The sequence below is a fragment of the Bison bison genome, unplaced genomic scaffold (assembly GCF_000754665.1).
Source record: "Bison bison bison isolate TAMUID 2011002044 unplaced genomic scaffold, Bison_UMD1.0 scf7180017864128, whole genome shotgun sequence".
NCBI classification, from domain to species: Eukaryota; Metazoa; Chordata; class Mammalia; order Artiodactyla; family Bovidae; genus Bison; species Bison bison.
The window spans coordinates 3,127,481-3,152,938 of NW_011494700.1; positions in this window are offsets into that span (position 1 = coordinate 3,127,481).

Sequence of the window (25,458 nt, forward strand, 5' to 3'; positions counted from 1 at the left end):
TCAGCTTTCTTCACAGTCCAACTCTCACATCCATACATGACCACTGGAAAAACCATAGCCTTGACTAGATGGACCTTTGTTGGCAAAGTAATGTCTCTGCTTTTCAATATGCTATCTAGGTTGGTCATAACTTTCCTTCCAAGGAGTAAGTGTCTTTTAATTTCATGGCTGCAATCACTATCTGCAGTGATTTTGGAGCCCAAAAAAATAAAGACTGACACTGTTTCCACTGCTTCCCCATCTATTTGCCATGAAGTGATGGGACCAGATGCCATGATCTTCATTTTCTGAATATTGAGTTTTAAGCCAACTTTTTCACTCTCCTCTTTCACCTTCATCAAGAGGCTTTGTAGTTCCTCTTCACTTTCTGCCATAAGGGTGGTGTCATCTGCATATCTGAGGTTATTGATATTTCTCCCGGCAATCTTGATTCCAGCTTGTGCTTCTTCCAGCCCAGCGTTTCTCATGATGTACTCTGCATAGAAGTTAAATAAGCAGGGTGACAGTACACAGCCTTGACGTACTCCTTTTCCTATTGCAACCAGTCTGTTGTTCCATGTCCAGTTCTAACTGTTGCTTCCTGACCTGCATACAAATTTCTCAGGAGGCAGATCAGGTGGTCTGGTATTCCCATCTCTTGAAGAATTTTCCACAGTTTATTGTGATCCACACAGTCAAAGGCTTTGGCATAGTCAATAAAGCAGTTAAGTCATTTATATAGGGCAGTTCTTCCAGTTTTGTTTACCTTTAGCCTACAGTCTGCTTTCTTTCTCCACGCCTGACCTTACCCTGGGACCCTGCCTGACATGCATGTGCAACTTTTTTCCAAGATGGATTCCAGCCCAGAGGCCTATGGGATCATATATTAACATCCCATATTATGGGTTGACCCCTCCTTTTCGACCCCAAGGAGCTTTTCTGCACACATACCATGTCTCCCTTGCCCCAAGAATGGGAAATATGTAACCACCTGATCAATTACTCAGACAGGGTTTAGCCCATCTCTGTTTCTACCATGATGGTTATCTTAAAGTGCCCACAGGAGACAAATCCTGACTATTTACCCTGTTTTGGTTGTTACTTCCATTGTAGAGAGCAGAGAGGAGGCTGGTTGTGATGTAGGGGATAGATGGGCTCCAGATTAGACGTTTACAACTGGCCTCTTCTTTATATTTCATGAGACATGAAAAACTGGGCTTCAGGCATTTACAAGTTAGGCATTTACAATCAGCCTCCTGTTTGCCCTCTGAAATGGCAGTAACAACAGAAACAGAGTCAGGGTTTGTCTCTCATAAACATCTTAAGGTAGTCATCATGTCAAGGACAAAGAGGGGCAAAAGCTTGTTTGAGTAAAGGATTAAGGGATCTCCACTCCCCCCTCTTTTGGGACAGGGGAGACACTACACATGTGCAGAAAGGCTCCTTGTGGGTCAAAGTCAGGGGATACTTCCAGGCCATAATGAGTCTGGCTTCCCTCAGAAGCCTTCACTTAGAGATCCAACTTAGCTGAGGGGTACCATGCACCCCAAGGGAGGGTCTCAGGGTAGGTCAGGTATGGAAAAAGAAACCAGGTACTTGGCCTGAAGAAAGACAAAGACTCAGAAGAACTGCCCTATGTAAATGACTTTACCTTTTTACTGCTCTCCTCCTCACTGATGGGGGACACCCACACCCTTTCTCTGTGGGTGTGCATCTCTGCCTTGCCTCTTTCTTAACTAAACAAACTGTTTGTCCATGTGCTCTCCCACTTCTTGTGCTATGTCTCTAATAATAAACTTTGTACCTGCATTTACAGTTTCTAACTCTATGACAAATGAATTATTCACTGGAGGCAAAGATCCAGAGAAAATTAGCTTCTAGCTTCTATCCCTTGCTGGTCTTGTGACTAGGACTCCGGGTTCTCATCCAGGCTACCCAGGTTCAATTCCTGGGCAAGGAAGAAGATCTTGCTTCATGCCATCTCTCACTGCTTCCTCCATGGTGATAAGTCGTAAATATCTAAAGTGGAGCCCACCTACCCCATTTCAGGGGATGAAACAGGAGGCTAGTTGTAAGTTTCCAGCATGAAGCCTGTCTTTTTCTCACTCCAGGAAATGTAAACAGGAGGCCAATTGTAGGTGCCTAGCCTGGGGCCCATCTACCCCCTGCCTCAAATATACCTAAAACAAGTTTTACATGTACTTTTTTTCCTGTAAATTGGAGAAGAGGTTCATTTTACTCTACTTTTAAATTCTATGTCCAAACTTCAATAATAATAATAATATGCCTAATAATGAAAAAAGAGAAAATTGTTAAGTGATTTGGTGATTTATAGATTCAATGGAAGAAAATAAAACCCACTAGTTAGCATGGTATGCATTTCACTCAAGTAGGTTTTAAAAGCATTTATTTTATCAATGTTTCAAAGCATTGTATTAACTCACTATTCTTTCAGATTGTAATGTTGTCAGTTTTATGATGCCGACAATGGCTTCTCTCTCTATTATGGAAATAACTAGCAGTTTGTAGTATTTGATCCTAACTTCTTGGTCATTACCATGGTTTTAAGTCATTATGGCACTGAAGTTATAAGTACAGGCTATTAGATGTGAAAATCACATCTAAAACCATAGCTTGTCATTTAGATATTTCTGAATATTTTGTTATTGGACAAAATAAATATAAATCTGTTTCTATCAGAGTTTTTAGAATCCAGGAATTAGTAGGAAATGTGAAGAAACAACTATAGAATATTCTAGTAGAAATGACTATAAACGGCTTGTTGGATCTGCAAAGACAAGAACTGACAATTAAACATATAATTTGAGAAATTGGGCCTTTAATATAAATTCCTTTGATTGGATCTTCATGTTAACTGAATTCCCTGAATAAACTCATTTTCCTTTACCTTTGTGAATGCTGTCTTCCTTAATTTCATGTGATAGAGATCAAGTGAGGCTTTTCTAGCACTAAGCTTCAGCTTAAAATAAGCACTAATTTCAAGTGAAAGTGTGGAGTAATTTGGGAACATTTTTTCGGCTGCTTTATTTGTGTGCAGACTGATTACAAAATGACAAAAGCAGTCAGGTGGCTTAGTTGGATGCAATAGTGCTCACTGGGGCAAAACTGGGAGTCTGTTCATGTCTGTAATGCACTTTCATATTTTGCACAATATCTAGACATCCTCCTGAAGTGGGTTCCTCATAATTCTTCTGCCGGGTTCTTAGTTTGAAAGCTGGTCCTACACATTAGTGTTATCTGGACAAACATGCATATCACATTCTTGGCATCCACCAGAATTTAGGAAACATAGAAATCAGATGCAACAGTATAACCTGATTCTGCTTATGTATCAGATCTCATTCTGTTCTCCTTTGCATCAAAAGTTCTCTCACTTTTGGATCTTTGTATTGGTAACTCTCAGTCACATATTTGACTACTAAGGGTCAGTTCCAAGGGCTTCCCAGGTGGTGCTATTTTCCTGCCAATGCAGGAGACATAAGAGAGGCTGGTTTGATCCCTTGGTCAGGAAGATCCCCTGAAGGAAGGCATGACAACGCATGCCAGTATTCTTGCCTGGAGAATCCCATGGACAGAGGAGCCTGGTGGGCTAGAGTCCATAGGGTTGCACAGAGTCAGACATGATTGAAACAAGTTAACATGCACGCATGCATGCACAATCAGTTCTAAGCTAAATACTGTCCTTTCAGAGAGGCCTTTTGAGGCCATTCCATCTAAAGTGCCCCTTTGCTGAGCATTTCTCCAATGAATTCACTTGTGTCATTTACTTCATTTCATTTTCCACTATTGGAAATTGTCTCATTCAATTATTTCTACATTTATCTTCTACCTCCTTTCACTAGAAGGTAATCTTCCTGAAGATAGATTTCATTTTTCTAGCACAATGGTTAGAACACCATCTGGCATATGATCCGTGCCCCAAAAGATATTTGTTAAATGAATAAATGACTCACTAACCAAATGGATGAATGACTGACATTTATGTATGACTTTTCTTTCCAAATCATGGAGTCAAATATTTAGAAGGAATTGGTCATCAACATAAAATCACCACTTTCATTAGGATGACTTACTAAATAAGGTCCTATATTAAATAAATTAGTAAAACAAGAGCAAAGTTGTGTGACATATCACATATGGTTGAATCATCTATTGTAATAGCAAAACTCCAGTGCTTGGTTACATTGAATCTAAACTACTGAGCATACAATTCTTCATTTGTCCCAGAGATCAATCTAGCAAGGTGAAGTACTGGCAGAGGACTGCGATTAGAACCAGCCACAATGGCACCCCACTCCAGTACTCTTGCCTGGAAAACCCCATGGACGGAGGAGCCTGGTAGGCTGCAGTCCATGGGATTGCTAAGAGTCGGACACGACTGAGTGACTTCACTTTCACTTTTCACTTTCACGCATTGGAGAAGGAAATGGCAACCCACTCCAGTGTTCTTGCCTGGAGAATCCCAGGGATGGGGGAGCCTGGTGGGCTGCCATCTCTGGGGTCGCACAGAGTCAGACACGACTGAAGCGACTTAGCAGCAGCAGCAGCAGTAAATTTGGCTTCCCAGGTGACACTAGTGGTAAAGAATCTGCTTGCCAGTGCAGGAGACATAAGGATGTGGGTTCTATCCCTGGGTCGTGAAGATCCCCTGGAGTAGGGCATGGCAACCTAATCCAGTATTTTTGCCTAGAGAATTCCATGGACAGAGGAGCCTGGAAGGCTACAGTCCATAGGGTTGAAAAGAGTCTGAAAGGACTGAGCAACGTAACACCTATACACGCACAGTAAATTTGGAAAGATATTAATAGCATTCTCAAACTTAAATGGTGACTCCAAAGCTCACCAGATTTAGCAGATTCAAAAGGTGAGGTTGCCCTTGATGACGGAGAAGGATAAAGAATCCTAGGGTAAACCAGAAGTTGTACTCATGGGCTCTACTCTAATTCATATTATTTCAGGTGAGCTTGCTTTAAGATAGACTGTTTTCTCTTAATAGGGAACTCTATCAGATACTTCAGAAATCTCTATCCCTGGATATCCATGACACCACATTTCACTGACAAAGATGCACACGGTTCCTTCAGCCAGGCTCTCCAATTGTGCCCCAAGCATCTATCACTGTTCCTCTAGATTTAGTTCCAGACAAAAATTCTCTTGTTAGTGGCTCTGTCCTTATACTTTCTCTGACAGTGTTACTCCTGTCAGGAATGCTCTACTTATTATGTCCACTATTTGTCCTCCATATGTCAATTCAAGTATCAGTTATTTCATGAGTATTTGTTGATGTGGCTACCTTAAAAAAAAAAAGAAAAGAAAAGAAAAAACTTTCCAAGTGGTGGAACATTTACTAAATCTGGAGAAAGAGCAAATATATATATATATATACACACATATATATATATATATATATAAAATCTAGAAAAATGGTACCGGTGAACCTACTTACAGGGAAGGAATCAGTTCAGTTCAGTCGCTCAGTGATGTCTGACTCTTTGCAACCCCGTGAATCACAACACGCCAGGCCTCCCTGTCCATCACCAATTCCTGGAGTTCACTCAGAGTCACGTGCATTGAGTCGGTGATGCCATCCAGCCATCTCATCCTCTCCCTTGAATGGAGATGCACATATAGGGAATGGACTAGTGGACCCAGTAGGGGAAGGACAGGGTGGGATGAATGGAGAAAGTAGCATCAACATACACATACTCTCATGTGTAAAGTGAATAGTCATAACACAGGTAGCCCAGTCTGGTGCTCTCTGATGACCTATAGAAATGCGGTGGAGAAGGGGAGAGAGGCTCGAGAGGGAGGAAACGTATGTATAGTTAGGGCCGATTTACCTTGTTGTACAAAAGAAACTAACACAACACTGTAAAAATTAAAAAACAAAAAAGAAATATTTAGGAGCCAAAATATGTAGAAATCTGGGAACCTATTAGATACAGGGAGAAAGGTTGAATCTTCTTTTTCTTGTCTGTTAAGATGTTGTCATTCAGGTGCTAAGTTGTCTCTGACTCTTTGCGACCCCATGGACTGGAGCACACCAGGCTTCCTAGTCCCTCACTATCTCCCCGGAGTTTGCTCAAATGCGCGTGCTTTGTGTCAGCGATGCTATCTATCCATCTCAGCCTCTTTTAACATTTCTGTTAAATTTAAGCTAGAATTCCTTATAGCTTTTGAGTGTTGGAAATGATATTGCTAACAAAATTGGAAAGAGAGGAAGCACAAAGAGTAGAATAGAACTGTTGCTATTAATGGGGATACAGGTAATGGCGTGTCTATTTTTAAAAGTGTCATTATTAAGGTATAATTTACATACAATAAAGTTTCCACATATTAAGAACAAAGAGCAAATGAGCTCTCCGGTGCCTCTTCTTATAAGGACAGTAAATCCTATTGGATCAGGGCTCTTTTAACCTCATTTAACTTTAATTACTTCCATAAAAGCCCATCTCCAAGTATTACACTTCAGGGTAGGGCTTCAAAGCAAAAAAAAAGGAGGGTGGGGGAAACATGGCATTCAGTCCATGATAGGCATGGTATATTACTGGTAGCACTGGAACTACTCACTGATATTTTATTTGGAATTTTTGCAACACTTATAAGTAATATTAGTCTGTAATTTCTTTGTTGTCCACTATCTTTATCAGGCTATATGTCAATATTATTTTTGCTTAAAAAAATGAATTTACAATGTTCTCCATTGTTTATGAGCTAGAAGAAAAGAAAATGTTAGTAACTTAGTGTGTGTGACTCTGTGGCCCCATGGACTGCAGCCTACCAGGCTCCTCTGTCTATGGAATTCTCCAGGCAAGAATACTGGAGTAGGTTGCTATTCCCTTCTCCAGGGGATCTTCCTGACCCAGGGACTGAACCTGGGTCTCTTGCATTGCAGGCAGATTCTTTACCATCTGAGCCAACAGAGACGCCCTTGCTAACTGGTCTCTAAATATTTGATAGAATTATTTAGTGAAAACAGTTGTCCCAACTGTTTTTCTGAAGCAGTTCCTTTACAACTTTATTGCTTCTGTGAAAATGTATCTATTTAATCCTCCCAGCCTTATCAGGGTTAATTTTGGTAAAATAAATTTCTCTGTAAAAATATCTCTTTCTTGTATAGATATGTGCTTGAATTCCCAGTAAACAGGTTACTGATCTAGATTTAGTCTAATTTTGAAAAATAGAGACTAGATTTTGACTAATTCTAGAAAAATAAAGATACCTGATTTTTTCTTATATTCAAAAATCAGGAAATATATGCATCATAGTGCTTTTTCATTGGAATAATCACTGTTTCTATTTATTTGCATCTTATTTATCTTTTTTCTACTTTTTTAGTGCTGTTCCTTTACTATTATCCTGCCAGGAGGTTGATGACAGACTCCTGAAGGTCAGGAATTTGTTCTCTCCACACTGTATACTGCTATTATCTATAATACAGTGCAATACAGTAGATGTTTAATAAATATACATTGTTATGAAAAGCATCATGAACCCTAATACATGTGTGACATTTCGTAATAATCTTCTAGTAACATGTTATATATAATGCAGTGCCTGTATAAAACTTTTAATAGAATTGTAGCTATCCCATTTTGCTACACTCTGCAAATGACTCTAAATAATATATTTAGAGAGTAGCAATTGTCAAGAAGTATGAATAAAAAATGATAATTTGACATTTACAAGAGTGAAAGTTTTGGACCATTAACCACAAGCAGAGAAATATGTGACAATGAAAAAATATCTGTCAAAGGAAATATTTATGAAATAGTTGGAGTTCAAGGGCAAATACATTGAACAGCTGAGAGAAGTTTTCTGTTTTTTGCACATCCGTGTCAAAGATTGACGGTCACCTATTTTCCTTCAGCAAGTGAGTGGCAATTTGGCTATTACTTGGGTTGGAATTCAGGGATCCATTAAAGCTTTCAAAATATCATTAATGGCAAGATCAGACATTTTTATGGAGGTAATCATTTCTTCAGATGGATCTTGTTAGCGCATTTTCACACTGTATATTAGCATCATTATTGAACATGAAAACCAGGTAGATGCATCACCTTTAGGGTATCAAGTCAACACCAGCACAGCAGTTTTATGAGTCACTGATCTGCTGTCGGCACTGAGCAGTCTAACAGTGGGAAAGTGACCTTGAGATAAACTTCACATTTATCTGTAATGTTTCATTCATTATAGGCTCCGTAAAGTCTAAGATATACAATGGAGACACCTTCTGTTGAAAACATCACAAATAATTTGACATACTATGGCTTAAGAGCAAAAAAATCATTGGAAAATAATGAAGCATTTATTTCAACAGAAAGGAAGAATTTAGTCCCACTCTGTTAATTTATGTTTGGTCTATATTCACAGTTTTCTTGCCGGCTATATTTAAATAGTAACCAGACAGTTGAAATTAGTATGCCATTAAACTTTTAGACACATTTGCACAAGAAAATGAAATTTGCAAGGTAAGATTTAGAGTAACCGAGTCTGACTGTACCAAAAGTAACAAATTACATTGAGCAAGCTCTTTAGAAATGTTTCTTTTAACATATGAGATCCTCTGCAATGAATTATTTACATCCTTTGTGCCAAGAAAAGGAAAGCTTTCTGGGTCAGCATTAATTGTTCTGGATAGCTGTGTAGATGTATGTATGACAGTAATCAGGAGACATGAATAAATGTTATAGTTTTGATATATACACAAAAATACTTTAATAACTTGCATTTCACTTGGACAGCTCAAATTTCTTTTTTACTTTTTTTTGTTTCTGTGTGGCATGCTTGTGTGCTGACTGTAGCCCGCCAGGCTCCTCTATCCATGGGATTCTCCAGGCAAGAATACTATAATGGGTTGCCATTTCCTCCTCCAGGGGATCTTTCTGACTCTGGGATTGACCCTCGTCTCTTGTCTGTTACATTGGCACGTGGATTCTTTTACCACTAGCACCACCTGGGAAGCCCAAGACATACACATGAAAATACTTTAATAGCTTACATTTCACGTGGGCAACATAGATACAAAAACCAAGGTATCTAGATAATTCATAAATAAATTCATAGGTATCTCAAGACTGTCATCTAGCTGCCTGTGTACTGTGGGAGACAGTCAAGAGGAAAAATATACTCCTACTTTTGTCTGAAATATTTTATAATCAAGGAAAAATGTTTGAGATTTGTTTTTCTAGAATTTATTTTTTATATTTACAATTCTTTTTTTATTGGGGTTGACTTTGTTTTATATTCGTGGGCTCAGCCAGAGCCTAATCACAGTCAGGTAGTAACTAAGGATTATTAGACCATTTCTGTAGTGCACTGATTTTATTGAGCTGAAATGTTCCATTGAGTCTTTTATCGAGGATAAGATCCATACTTTATAGATAAATTATTCAGGTGATTTTTTTTGATTCTTTTACCTTTACATAATATGCTTCATATGATTCCTTGCATACATTTTTTTTGTTTTGTTTTTTACAAACAGCTTATTGACCCAAACACACAGATATATTGGAACCTTTATGCATTGCTATTTTTAGGAGCCAAGTAGTGAAAACATTTCTGGTGAGATAGTGTTGGTATTATAGCAGTGAAATCTTGGCAATTCGTTATAACTAAAATTGAATTCATCTCTTTACCCATCCCCCCACCAATAGAATCTCATTTATTCCCTATCTCAATTCATGAGTTCACTGATTACCTGGTCTCTCAGATTGGAAATCCTGTTGTCATTCTTGACAGCTCTTCCTTCCTCAAACTTTATTTTCTCCCAATCTGTCAATTCCCCCTACGGGGTAACTCCCAAACCACTCAGCTCCATTCTTTCCTCAGTTTTAAAGCTATATCCACCTCCAGGTTTCATGTGTGATTTTGGGGCCTTCATTTTTATGCCATGAAAGAGTATCTTCATGCAAGAGTGGGAAGAGGTCATTAGCATGGGGACAGGATTAACTGCTTTAATTAATTGAAATAAAATATTTACTAAAAATACATCTCAAAATGGATCCTTGCACATCACTGGCTTTTGGCAGCATGGTTGAGAAATAAAAATGCTCTAAAGTATTCCCCACTCTATTTCCAGTTATTGAAAACTATTTTGATTATGTCAGTCTTTTTCACACACACTTTACAGTTCTGCATTGCATGAGGATAAGGTCCAAACTCCTTGACAACTTATTCGAAACTCATCCACATAATTCTTTGCACAATGAAGGATATCTATCTATATACATACCTATATATCTACCTATCTATCCCTGTGAATAAATAAATATGTATGAAATATATCATATAGGGCTTCCCTGGTGGCTCAGATGGTAAAGAATCTGCCTGCAATGCAGGAGATCTGGTTTGATCTCCGGGTCAGGAAGATCCCCTGGAGAAGGGAATGGCAACCACTCCAGTATTCTTGCCTGGAGAATTCCATGGACTGAGGAGCCTGGAAGGCTACAGCCCATGGGGTCACAGAGTCGGACACAACTGAGTGACTAATACTTTCGCTTTCACTTTCTTTCATATATTATATATTTGCATATTTGGCATATGTAGATATATACACGGTTACATGCATTTGTACATTGTAGGATATACATATATGTATAGTGGAGTATCAATGTATTGCATTTAGTTTTGTTGACTATGAACTAGATAAGTATGAGAGGTTGGCATGAAACTGATTGTTGTCCATTTTAGTTAAATCAGAATGTTGCAGAGACAAAAATCAAAATTATACCACAACCATTTTGACTTTGCTTCAACTGCACTGTGGGAAGATATCTATCCACAGAATAATTTGTGAAACATTTTACTTTCAATCTATTACAGTCCTTTTTTTTACTTTATAAATCTAATTTTATATTTTATTAATTTCAATAAAATGAGAAAAAAAAGGTGGAGGTGTAAACAAAAAATAAGGGAGTCAAGGTAAAAACCGGAGCAGAGAGGGATGAAGGAGACATTGTAGAAATATCAATGCAAAAATATCATTGCAATCCAAGGCTTCTGGCTATAGGCTAAATTTGTAATTCTGTTTTATTTTCTTTCTGAATTCTCTTTCCTGCCAAGTACTTTTCTCAATTCTAATAAAATATTTCTTTTTAATAATTTAATATATTAAAATAATAGTTAATAATTAAATTAATAATTAATTAAATTTAATAATTTAATATATTAAAATTTAAAGGTGAAACCCAGCTAAAGTTAATTCAACAATTTAAAGATCATTTATTTAACATTTATTGTCTTTTTGCTTAGATATTCTTATTTATTTTTATTGAAGTATAGTTGATGCACAGTAACAGTATATGAGGTGTACAGTATAGTGATTCACAATTTTTAAAGGTTAAACTCTATTAATAGCTACATTGTAAAATCTTGGCTATATTCCCTATGTTGTATAGAATATCCTTGTAGCTTATTTTATGCCTAACATTTTGTACCTCTTAATCCTCCACCACTCGATTACCCCTTCCTGCTTCCCTCTCCCCTCTGGTAACTACTAATTTGTTCCCTATATCCATGAGTATGCTTCTTTTCATTTCATTTACTAATTTGTTGCATTTTTAAGATTCTACATATAAGTGCTCTCATACAGTATTTGTCTTTATTTGTCTAACCTTTCATTTAGCATAATGCCCTCTAATTCCATGTATGTTGCTGCAAGTGGCAAAATTTCATTTTTTATGATTGAGTAGTATTCCATTCTGTGTGTGTGTGTGCATGCATGTGCATAACCACATCTTCTTTATCCATTCATCTGTTGATGAACACTTAGGTTGCTCCCATATCATCAGTTCAGTTCAGTCACTCAGTCGTGTCCCACTCTTTGTGACCCCATGGACTATAGCACATCAGGCTTTCCTGTCCATCACCAACTCCCAGAGCTTGCTCAAACTCATTTACATTGAGTTAGTGATGCCATCCAACCATCTCATCCTCTGCCATCCCCTCTTCTCCTGCCTTCAATCTTTCCCAGCATCAGGGTCTTTTCTAATGAGTCAGCTCTTCAAATCAGGTGGCCAAAGTATTGGAGTTTCAGCTTCATCATCAATCCTTCCAATGAATATTTAAAATTGATTTCCTTAGGATTAACTGGTTTGATCTCCTTGCAGTCCAAAGGACTCTCAAGAGGCTTATGGACTCTGTGGGAGAGGGAGAGGGTGGGAAGATTTGGGAGAATGGCATTGAAACATGTATAATATCATGTATGAAACGAGTTGCCAGTCCAGGTTCGATGCACAATACTGGATGCTTGGGGCTAGTGCACTGGGACGACCCAGAGGGATGGTATGGGGAGGGAGGAAGGAGGAGGGTTCAGGATGGGGAACACATGTATACCTGTGGCGGATTCATTTTGATATTTGGCAAAACTAATACAATTTGAAAAGTTTAAAAAAAAAAAGAAAAGAGTCTTCTCCAACAACACAGTTCAAAAGCATCAGTTCTTTGGTGCTGAACCTTCTGCATGGTTCAACTCTTACATTCATATTGACTTGCAAAAAACCATAGCTTTGACTAGACAGACTTTTGCCAGCAAAGTAATGTCTCTGTTTTTTAACGTGCTGTATAGGTTTGTCATCGGAGAAGGCAATGGCACCCCACTTCTGGAAAATCCCATGGACGGAGGAGCCTGGTGGATTGCAGTCCATGGGGTCGCTAAGAGTCGGACACGACTGAGCGACTTCACTTTCACTTTTCACTTTCATGCATTGGAGAAGGAAATGGCGACCCACTCCAGTGTTCTTGCCTGGAGAATCCCAGAGACGGGGGAGCCTGGTTGGCTGCCGTCTATGGGGTTTCAGAGTCTGACACGACTGAAGCGACTTAGCAGCAGCAGCAGCAGCAGCATAGGTTTGTCATAGCTTTTCTTCCAATGAGCAAGCATCTTTTAATTTCATGACTGCAGTTACCATCTACAGTGATTCTGCGGCCGAAGAAAATAAAGTCTGTCACTGTTTCCCCATCTATTTGCCATGAACTGATGGGACCAGATGCCATGATCTTTGTTTTTTGAATGTTGAGTTTCAAGCCAGCTTTTTTGCTTTCCTCTTTCACTTTCATCAAGAGGCTCTTTAGTTCCTCTTGGCTTTCTGTCATAAGGGTGGTGTCATCTTCATTATCTAAGGTTATTGATATTTATTCTGGCAATCCTGATTCCAGGTTGTGCTTTACCTAGCCTGGCATTTGAATGATGTACACTGTATATAAGTTAATTAAGCAAAATGACAATATACATCCTTGACACTCTCCTTTCCCAATTTGGAACCAGTCTGTTTTTCCATGTCTGGTTCTAACTGTTGTTTCTTGACCTACATGAAAGTTTCTCAAGACACAGGTAAGGTGTTCTGATATTCCCATCTTTTTAAGAATTTTCCACAATTTTCCCATTTCTTTAAGAATTTTCCATGGTTTGTTGTGAGCCACACAGTCAAAAGCTTTAGCGTAGTCAATGAAGCAGAAGTAGATGTCTTTCTGGAATTCTCTTGCTTTTTCTATGATCCAATGGATGGTGCCAGTTTGATCTCTGGTTCTTTTGCCTTTCCTAAATCCAGCTTGAACGTCTTGAAGTTCTTGGTTCACATACTGCTGAAGCCTAGCTTGGAGAATTTTGAGCATTACTTTGCTAGCATGTGAGAAGAGTGTAATTGTGTGGTAGTTTGAACATTCTTTGGCATTGCCTTTCTTTGGGACTGGAATGGAAACTGACCTTTTCCAGTCCTGTGGCCACTGCTGAGTTTTCCAAATTTGCTGGTATATTGAGTGCAGCACTTTCACATCATCATCTTTTAGGATTTGAAATAGTTCAACTGAAATTCCATCACCACCACTAGCTTTGTTCATAGTGAGGCTTCCTAAGTTCCTCTTGAGTTCACATTCTAGAATGTCTGGCTCTAGGTGAATGATCACACCATCGTGGCTATCTGTGTCATTAAGATCACTTTTGTATAGTTCTTCTGTAATATTTTGCCGCCTCCTCTTAATATCTTCTTTTTCTGTTAGGTCCATATCATTTCTGTCCTTTATTTTGCCCATTTGTGCATGAAATATTCCCTTGGTATCTCTGATTTTCTTGAAGAGGTCTCTAGTCATTCCCATTTTATTGTTTTCCTTTATTTCTTTACATTGACCACTTAGGGAGGCTTTCTTATCTCTTCTTGCTATTCTTTGGAACTCTGCATTCAGACAGATATATCTTTCTTTTTCTCCTTTGCCTTTCACTCCTCTTTTTTCATAGCTGTTTGTAAGGCTTCCTCAGACAACCATTTTGCTTTTTGCATTTCTTTTTCTTGGGGATGGTTTTGATCACTGCCTCCTGTACAATGTCACGAAGCTCTGTCCATAGTTCTTCAGGCACTTTGTTTATCAAATCTGATCCCTTCAATCTATTTGTCATTTCCACTGTACACTCATAAGGGATTTGATTTAGGTCATACCTGAATGGTCTAGTGGTTTTCCCTACTTTCTTCAATTTAAGTCTGAATTTTGCAGTAGGAAGTTCATGATCTAAGCCACAGTCAGCTCCTGGTCTTATTTTTGCTGACTGTATAGAGTTTCTTCATCTTTGGCTGCAAAGAATATAATCAATCTGATTTCTGTATTGACCATCTGGTGATGGCCATGTATAGAGTCTTTTCTTGTGTTGTTGGATGAGGGTGTTTACTATGATATAACTCCTTATTGGTCATAGCATTTGCAAATATTTTCTTCCAGTCCATTGGTTGTCTTTCCATTTTGCTTATGGTTTCCTTTACTATGTGAAAGTTTTTAAGTTTAATTAGGTCCAGTTTGTTTATATTTACTTTCATTTCCTTTGTTTTAGGAGACAGAGCAAAAATATATCACTGCAATTTCTGACATTTATTATTTACAAAGCAGTGTTCTAGGAGCTAACAATTATAATTCCAACAATTCATGCAATAGTTTTAAAGGTATATACATAAACATCTCTGTGAAAAACAGGGAGACAGTGATTCATCCTCCTCCTGTTCTCTGAGTTTTAGGGAATGGACCCTTAGCCACTCAGGGACCAACTTATAAATCTGGAAGATTAATTTACCTGTTTTCTCCTATTTTCTACTTTAAAAACAGTCACCAAATCCTGTGAACCCTAGTTTCTATCATTAACCTGTGCTGTTTCCTGGCATCCTCTATCTACCTAGCTACCTACCCTCATATTTATACATGAATAAATTCTTATTCCTTATTTCTTTATTTTTTAACCCATCATCATATATCATTGACTTTGTCACCAAAATCAAATGTATCTTACCATTACTGTAATTATTAACTCTAGAAAACACCAGAGTAGGTGTCTTAAAAAGCATATTGAATCATGTCCACTTTGGGGTTGAATGCAAACTTTTCACCATTACCTGTAAGAATCTGCATGGTTTTACCTCTTCTGTTACTCATCTAATTAGCACATATATTTTGAGGACTCATGGTATGCCAAGTTAGACATACAAGAGTAAGACATCTATGCATAGTTAGACATACAAGAGTAAGACGTCTATGCTTTATGTTAACCATTTCTTTGGAAGGAATGATGCTAAAGCTGAAACTCCAGTACTTTGGCCACCTCATGTGAAGAGTTGACTCATTGGAAAATACTCTGATGCTGGGAGGGATTGGGGGCAGGAGGAGAAGGGGACGACAGAGGATGAGATGGCTGGATGGCATCACTGACTCGATGGACGTGAGTGAGTGAACTGAGTGAACTCCGTTCTGAGTGAACTCCGGGAGTTGGTGATGGACAGGGAGGCCTGGCGTGCTGCGATTCATGGGGTGGCAAAGAGTCGGACACGACTGAGCGACTGATCTGATCTGATCTGATCCTAGTGGAAGATTTAGAAATAAGTATTTTAAATTACAAATAAGTAACTACATTGTGATACATTTTACGAATGTCATAAAAGAAGTAAGTTTAATTCTAAGCCATAATATGGAGAGGGAATACCCATTTGAGATAGAGTATCAGCTGGTGAGGGATCACACAAGGTGAAAAGATATAAAAATGAGATGGAGCCAATCACAGAATGGGTGAGGACAAAGTGTTCCAAACGAAAGGATCTAAATGTGCAAAATCCCTAAAATGAGGATCAAAAAGAGGACTGGGGTGTCCGGATCAAAGTGATATAATGGGAGAAGTTCAGAGAAAGTGATAGAGATGTAGGTAAGAAATTGTATTCATTTTCTATTTTGCTGACAAAGGTCTGTACAGTCAAAGCTATTATTTTTCTAGTAGTCAAGTAGGGATATGAGAGTTGGGACTATATAAAAAAGTCTGAGTGCCAAGAATTAATACAGTTGAATTGTAGTACTGGAGAAGACTCTTGAGAGTCCCTTGGACAGCAAGGAGATCAAACTAGTCAATTCTAAAGGAAATTAAGTCTGAATAGTCATTGGAAGGACTGATGCTGAAGCTCCAAAACTTGGCCACCTGATGAAATGAACCATCTCATTGGAAAAGACCCTGATGCTGGGAAAGATTGAAGACAAAAGGATAAGGGGGCTGTAGAGAAAGATGGTTAGATAGCACCACTGATTCAATGGATATGAGTTCGAGCAAACTCTGGGAGATAGTGAAGGACAGGTAATCCTGGCATGTTGTAGTTCATGGGGTCGCAAAGAATTGGACATGATTTAGAGACTGAACAACAATAACAACAAAAATTTATGTAAAACAAATTGTCATAAAGTTAGTGGCTTAAAACAATGTACATTTATTATCTAATTCACAGTTAGTCTTAAGAGGCTGCACTCCTGCCACTGACCAATGTTTTCCTTCGGGAGCTCAGCTCACATGGCTGTTTGCAAATTTCATTTCCATGTTCTGGGACTGAGACCCTTATTTTCTAAGGCCAGAGGCCACCCTAGCTCCGAGATGACCCCCAAAGTTCTTTGCCATATGGCCTTCACAAGGCTGTCTCATTACATGGAACCTGACTTCTTCAAGGACAGTAAGGGCATCTCTCATTCTAGACTGCAATGATAAGAGTGTTACAGAACGTAATGTAATGATGGAATGACTGTTGTATTATCTTTGCCAGATTCCACTGGTAGAAGAAAATCACAGTTTGTACCAAAGGGTTCAGTTGTGTAAGTTTTGGTAAGGAATTCGAATTTGTTCTAAGTAAAATGGGATTTTACAGAAAAGAAGGAGGAAAGAAAGACAAAAGCATGTTTCAGGGAATTATGACAAAAGAAGGAGCTAATTCTGTTTTGTGGCTAAGAGAAGATTTCTTGGAGAAGGTGGCTCTTCGGTAATAGAATAGTGGGCAAATACAAAAAGAGATGACATCAGAGGAAGATAATATCTGTGTAAGGACTGCAGGTAGATTGAGGGAGAGCAAGTAGCACACACACATGGAGTATTCAGGATGAAATGTGAAAGTGCTAGTCGCTCAGTGGTGGCCGACTCTTTCTGACCCCACGTTGCAGTCTGCCAGGCTCCTCTGTCTGTGGGATTCTCCAGACAAGAATACTGGAGTAGGTTGCCATTCCCTTTTCCAGGGAATATTCCTGACCCAGGGATCAAACCCAAGTCTCCTGTACTGCAGACAGATTCTTTACCATCTGGCCCACGAAGGAAGCCCCAGTATTCAAGATGCACAATTTCAAACGTGAACAGAAACCAAGTGAAATTGAATGCAGTTGGTAATTTTGTATGGTTTAAAAGGAATCTATATTATTAGACATGCTAGTCTGGAAGATAAGCCTGGAGTTGACTATAGGGAGAATGAATTGAAGAAAGAACTTGAAACTGGTAAGGAAACCACTACTTCTGGTGAATTTTTAAGAAAATTTTTAATACATTTTGAAATTGTTGAACTACACAACATGTGCACTGTCAGAAAAACTGTATTTCTTTCTTTTCTAACCACTTTAATTGAGGTATGATTGACATAAAAAGAACTGTAGATACTTCACATATATAGCTTTATGTGTTTGGAGAAGTGTGCAACCATGAAACCATTATCACGATCAGTGTCATAAACATATTTATTCATCATCTCCAAAACTTTCTTCCCACCATCTTTTCTTTTTTTGAACAATTTTCTTTAAAAAGGGCTGCAGCCTAAAAAGAGCTGTAACTGGAATAAAACTTTCCTTAGTTTGCCTGCATGGATTCTTTTGAAGGACCGTGGTTTTAAGGGCATGTCAAAAAACTAGGTGCCCTACCTTTAATTGGAAATTTTCAATTTTAGGTGAAAGGAAGTGGAGTAAGAAACTAGGACTTGTTTTTATGCTAGGTAGAAAATGCTGAATTTCTTTGGGACTAGAGGCCTGGGTGCCCTGCTTATCTTTGCATCCTCAGTCATTAACATATTCTCGATGATTCCAAAATATTTAAAAAATAGACAAATAATTAAATAGGATGTAATATCAAAGTTCCAGTCGATAAAGCATCTGCCTGCAATACGGGAGACCTGGGTTCAATTCTTGTGTCGGGAAGATCCCCTGGAGAAAGAAATGGCAACCCACTCCAGTATTCTTGCCTGGAGAATCCCACGGACAGAGAAGCCTGGCGGGCTGCAGCTCCTGGATCGCAAGAGTTGGACATGACTTAGCGGGATCTTTCTTTCTTTCTAATATCAAACAAATATTTCAGCCATCAGGCCACTACCACTTTCCACTCTGCTCTCTCTCCTTTGCCTTTCTTTTCCTTCCTAATATCCAAATTCATTATTAAGTTTCCAGTCTCAAAATCTTGATGCATTAATTTTCATCTTGTTTAATGTTTGAATGAAATTATATAGACTGCCTTATCCACAGACCCTATGTAATGTGTGAGATCATTCACAGTATGTAAGGCAAGCTCATGTCAATTGCTTCAGTACTAATGATGATTATACTCGGATTTGCACTGTCTTTGAAACTAAATTTAGATGATTCCTCATCTCACAACTATTTAATGCCAAACTGATTACTACATTCTGGATTATGAAAGAATACACCCTAGGATATTATTTCTGAGCTACTAAGTAATGATTGTGAGATAAGATAAAAGGTGAAACCAATGTTTACTAGTGATGATTAAAGGTATGTTTGATATTTTATTCATTACAAATATTTGAATATCCTTTCTGGGATTTTCTAAATAAACAGCATATTAGCATTTAGAATTGTTTAGAATATGTATGTGTACTCCTTCATTCATTTTCATTAATATTAACAAGGAATGAGGCTATTTTTTTCACTTCATGGAATTCTGGCAAATAAGATGTTTCTCTTCCCTTATCTCTGTGTTTGCCATCTAAGAATAATAAATAATTGTTAAACAACTGTGCATGCTCAGTTGCTTCAGTCGTGTCTGGCTCTTTGCGACCCCATGGACTATAGACTGCCAGGCTCCTCTGCCCATGTGACTTCCCAGGCAAGAATAATGGAGTGGGTTGCCATTTCCCTCTCCAGGGGATCTTTCCAATCCAGGGACTGAACCCATGTCTCCCTCATTGGCAGGTGGTTTTTTTACCACTGAGCCACCTGGGAAATCCTAATAATTCAAATGAATCTGTATTTCTCTGTCACTGTGGGTTGATAAAATTACTCAGAATTAATAATACAGACTTCACAGCAACTGCTTCACTCTGGATAGTTTAATATTTAAATGAATAGTTTATATATGTAAACATTGTGTAATATTCAGTATCTGCCTTGATAATGGAGAAGGCAATGGCACCCCACTCCAGTACTCTTGCCTGGAAAATCTCATGGACGGAGGAGCCTCGTGAGCTGCAGTCCATGGGGTCGCTAATAGTTGGACACGACTGAGCGACTTCACTTTCACTTTTCACTTTCATGCATTGGAGAAGGAAATGGCAACCCACCCCAGTGTCCTTACCTGGAGAATCCCAGAGACAGGGGAGCCTGGTTGGCTGCCGTCTATGGGGTTGCACAGAGTCAGACACGACTGAAGCGACTTAGCAGCAGCAGCAGCCTTGATAAATTATTTCCTTTGTAAGAAAATTAAGATTATATGTGAGAAAGATGGTTTAAGTAGAATTCAGTCAAAATACAGGACATTTGTGATTTGAAAATCCTTGAGAATTTTTTAATGTGATTTAGTGTACTAGGAGGTTTGACACTGTAAAAATGTTTAGCACCTGGGTTAACCGCAGAAAACTGGAAGCCAACCCAAAGACTGCCATGACACCCAGAGCTTTATCAGCTTCTGAATGTGGACATGTGTGAAGGGCGTTCTGCTGAAAGTTACTTACCATGAGTAAATTTTGTGATGATAAGCTGTAATTATTTTTATTAAAAATAAGGATTTTTCATCACAAAAAGATATTCTGCTTATGAATAATTTGAACAATTCAGAATTAGATAAAATTGAAGAAAAACTCATCTATAGCCTTACCATCTGGGTATAAGCACTCTAACTTTGCTTACCTTTCTTTTCAGTATTTCTATGCACCATTTTTTTCATACAGCTGTGTTTATATATATATGAATAGGTTTATAGGAATCTAGGGGAAAGCCATAAAATTTGAAAAACATGCACAGGATAAGGAAGAAAACCCAGAATTCTATAAACAGATATAGCCTCTTAATGAGTTTTCTGATTTTCTTTTTCCCCCCCTATGCCGATGGACCTCATCTTTTATATTCTGATTGTGAAGATTAGTAATCAGAGGGATATTTTTGATAGAAGAAACTATCCTCTGAGACTTGTTGAGAGAGGATATTTCTGTGAGTAGGTTGATTTATTAGTTTTTCTTGATGAACAGAAATAAGGATAAGTTTAAAACACAAGATTTAAAAATATGAAACAACATAAGATTTAAAAATATGAAAAATGTTTTCCCAGGGTCCTTGGGAATGAAAATTATTCCTGTATACAATCTGACTTTGTTAAGAAAAACTCTTTCAGTGTCCCAACCAGTTTAATGAAAATAATATTACATAGGGGCTTAAGATCAAATCCAGGGTCTACCATTTGGTAGCTGAGTGACCGTGGACAAGACACTCTGTCTGCGCTTCATGTTTACATCGATAAAGTGGGGGTTATGAGTCAGTACGTGTGAACTGCTTAGAAGAGTGCTTGCCACTTCATAAGTGCTATATACAGGCTAGTAAGTTTGGAGAAAGAGCAGTAACCTTTCCTGTTTAAATGAGTTGTACTTGGCAGTAGGGGGCTTCCCAGGTGGTGCTAGCGGTAAAGAAGCCATCTGCCAATGCAAGAGACGTAAAGAGACATGGGTTCAATCCCTCAGTTGGGAAGATCCCTTGGAGGAGCTCATGGAAACCCACTTCAGTATTCTTGCCCGGAGAATTCTCATGGACAGAGGATCCTGGCAGGCTACAGTTCATAGGGCTACACAAAGAGTAGGACACAACTGAGGCGACTTAGCACCCACACACACAACAGTAGACATTGTATGGACTGTGAATATGAAGCATACAAAGGAAAACATTTTGTTGGGGACTAGCAAAGGAGGAAAAATAGAAAAGGAACCGCTGAACCTTGTTTTGATACCAGGCTATTTTGATACCAGGCTCCTCCCTCCATGAGATTCTCCAGGCAAGTGTACTGGAGTGGGTTGCCATTTTCTTCTCCAGGGGATCTTCCTGACCCAGGGATCAAACCCAGGTCTCCTGCATTCCAGGCAGACACGTTAACCTCTGAGCCACCAGGGAAGTCCAAGCAAAGGAGTAAAAATAGAAAAGAAACAGCTGAACCTAGTTTTGATACCAGGCTATTGTAATTAACCAAACTGGATGTGTCAGTTCAAACACAGAAAGGAAAGGCTTTAAATGATTAAAATTGTGATTGTAAGGATTAAATTATGAGTCTAAATTTATGCAAGACATTTAGAACCTGTAGCAGTCTTGAGGAAGAATCCCCACTGACAGAGGAGACTGGTGGGCTAGAGTTCATGGGGTCCCAAAGAGTCAGACAAGACTGAATGGCTAAGCACGAGCCTCAGTACTGTAAATAATCACTTCGATGTTAAAGGTCTTTGTAAAGATGAGATTTACAAGTGCTCAGCCACTCAGTTGTGTCCAACTCTTTGTGACCCCATGGATCGTAGCCTGCCAGGCTCCTCTGTCCATAGAATTTCCCAGGCAAAAATATTGGAGTGTTGCCATTTCCTTCTCCAAGGGATCTTCCCCACCCAGGGATAGAAGCTGCATCACCTGCATTGGCAGGCGGATTCTTTACTACTGTGCCACCATGATTTACACGAAATACTGGACCCGAACTAAGCACCTAAGAAGTGATAACTGCTATTATTGTAAAGAGTAATAATAATAATTTTTAATAATTCTAAAACTCTCTGTATCTTTGAGTTCTTAAATTTGTCTTACCTCTAACACATCTGAAGTAGGTTTAAATCTTTGGTTTCAAACAAAGATTCGTGATGATGTTTTTTGAGTTTTTCTGTACCTGAGAATCTATTTCTGATTCTTTTTCAGATGAAAGACCATCTGAATGTGCAAGTATTTCCTCTCTCCCAACTCATTTTCTCAAAGTATTATAACTATGTTTCCACTCTTTCCTTTTTGAAAGAGAAGTCTGAGGTTTGATTTTTGTCAGGCATCTTCATAAGAATGACCTTTATACCTTTTTCCTTTGGCTGCCCTTGTTTGAGTTAATAGCTTTCTCAAGTTATTCCTTTGATTTATATATTTAATTTTCCTTGCTGTCATAAAAAATGTAAATTTAACATATTGTATTATTATTTCTCTTTCTGACTCTTCCTTATCTCACTCTTCTCTCTTTAAATCCCTTATGTTCATTTTAGCTTCTTATTTCCATATAGCTTTCTATTGATCTTGCATTGAGGTCATCGTGTCTTCTGGCTTCCTAATATAGATGTCAAACCCTACAGCTTTTTGTTCCTTAAATTACTTTTTAATGAGTATTTTTTTTTCTTTTTAAAATGTTTATTTATTTATTTGGCTCTGCTGGGTTTTAGTTGCAGCTTATGGGATCTAGTTCTCTGACCAATGATTGAACCTGGGCCTCCTGCATTGGGAGCACAGAGGCTAAGCCACTGGATCACCAGGGAAGTCCCATTGATAAGCAATGTTTTATTCCTAAAGAAGAAGTAACACTGATTCTGATTCTAAAGGATGGGTTTCTTTTTTTTTTTTCCACTGGAGGAATTTGTTTTACAGTCTTTATTTTATTCTCTCTGACCATGGAATTTTCCAGGCAAGAATACTGGAGTGGGTAGCCATTCCCTTCTCTCAGTTCAGTTCAGTTCAGTCGCTCAGTCCTGTCTGACTCTTTGAGACCCCATGAATCGCAGCACGCCAGGCCTCCCTGTCCATCACCAACTTCCAGAGTTCACCCAAACTCCTGTTCATCGAGTCGGTGATGCCATCCAGCCATCTCATCCTCTGTCATCTCCTTCTCCTCCTGCCCCCAATCCCTCCCAGCATCAGAGTCTTTTCCAATGAGTCAACTCTTCGCATGAGGTAGCCAAAGTATTGGAGTTTCAGCTTTAGCATCATTCCTTCCAATGAACACCCAGGACTGATCTCCTTTAGAATGGACTAGTTGGATCTCCTTGGACTGGTTGGAGTCTCCAAGGGACTCTCATGAGTTTTCTCCAACACCACAGTTCAAAAGCATCAATTCTTTGGCACTCAGCCTTCTTCACAGTCCAACTCTCACACCCATACATGACCACTGGAAAAACCATAGCCTTAACTAGACAGACCTTTGTTGGCAAAGTAATGTCTCTGCTTTTTAACATGCTATCTAGGTTGGTCATAACTTTCCTTCCAAGGAGTAAGCATCTTTTAATTTCATGGCTGCAGTCACCATCTGCAGTGATTTTGGAGCCCAGAAAAATAAAGTCTGACGCTGTTTCCACTGTTTCCCTATCTATTTCCCATGAAGTGATGGGACCAGATGCCATGATCTTAGTTTTCTAAATGTTGAGCTTTAGGCCAACTTTTTCACTCCCCACTTACACTTTCATCAAGAGGCTTTTTAGTTCCTCTTCACTTTCTGCCATAAGGGTGTTGTCATCTGCATATCTGAGGTTATTGATATTTCTCCCAGCAATCTTGATTCCAGCTTGTGCTTCTTCCAGCCCAGCATTTCTCATGATGTACTCTGCATAGAAGTTAAATAAGCAGGGTGACAATATACAGCCTTGACGTACTCCTTTTCCTATTTGGAACCAGTCTGTTGTTCCATGGCCAGTTCTAACTGTTGCTTCCTGACCTGCATACATATTTCTCAAGAGGCAGGTCAGGTGCTCTGGTATTCCCATCTCTTTCAGAATTTTCCACAGTTTATTGTGATCCACACAGTCAAAGGCTTTGCCATAGTCAATAAAGCAGAAATAGATGTTTTTCTGGAACTCTCTTGCTTTTTTTGATGATCCAGCAGATATTGGCAATTTGACCTCTGGTTTCTCCGCCTTTTCTGAAACCAGCTTGAACATCTGGAAGTTCACAGTTCACGTATTGCTAAAGCCTGGCTTAGAGAATTTTGAGCATTACTTTACTAGCGTGTGAGATGAGTGCAATTGTGTGGTAGTTTGAGCATTCTTTGGCATTGCCTTTCTTTGGGATTGGAATGAAAACTGACCTTTTCCAGTTCTGTGGCCACTGCTGAGTTTTCCAAATTTGCTGGCATATTGAGTGCAGCACTTTCACAGCATCATCTTTCAGGATTTGAAATAGCTCAACTGGAATTCCATCACCTACACTAGCTTTGTTCCTAGTCATGCTTTCTAAGGCTCACTTGACTTCACATTCCAGGACATCTGGCTCTAGGTGAGTGATCACACCATCATGATTATCTGGTGGTGAAGCTCTTTTTTGTATAGTTCTTCTGTATATTCTTGCCACCTCTTCTTAATATCGTCTGCTTCTGTTAGGTCCATACAATTTCTGTCCTTTATTGAGCCCATCCTTGCATGAAATGTTCCCTTGGTATCTCTAATTTTCTTGAAGAGATCTCTAGCCTTTCCCATTCTGTTGTTTTCCTCTATTTCTTTACATTGATCACTGAGGAAGGCTTTCTTACCTCTCCTTGCTGTTCTTTGGAACTCTGCATTCATATGCTTATATCTTTCCTTATCTCCTTTGCTTTTCACTTCTCTTCTTTTCACAGCTATTTGTAAGGCCTCCTCAGACAGCCATTTTGCTTTTTTTGCATTTATTTTCCCTGGGGATGGTCTTGATCCCTGTTTCCTGTACAATGTCATGAACCTCCATCCATAGTTCATCAGGCACTCTATCAGATCTAGTCCCTTAAATCTATTTCTCACTTTCACTTTATAATCATAAGGGTTTTGATTTAGGTCATACCTGAATGGTCTAGTGGTTTTCCTTACTTTCTTCAATTTAAGTCTAAATTTGGCAATAAGGAGTTCATGATCTGAGCCACAATCAGCTCCCGGTCTTGTTTTTGCTGACGGTATAGTCACCCTGTTTATTTAACTTATATGCAGAGTACATCATGAGAAATGCTGGACTGGAAGAAAC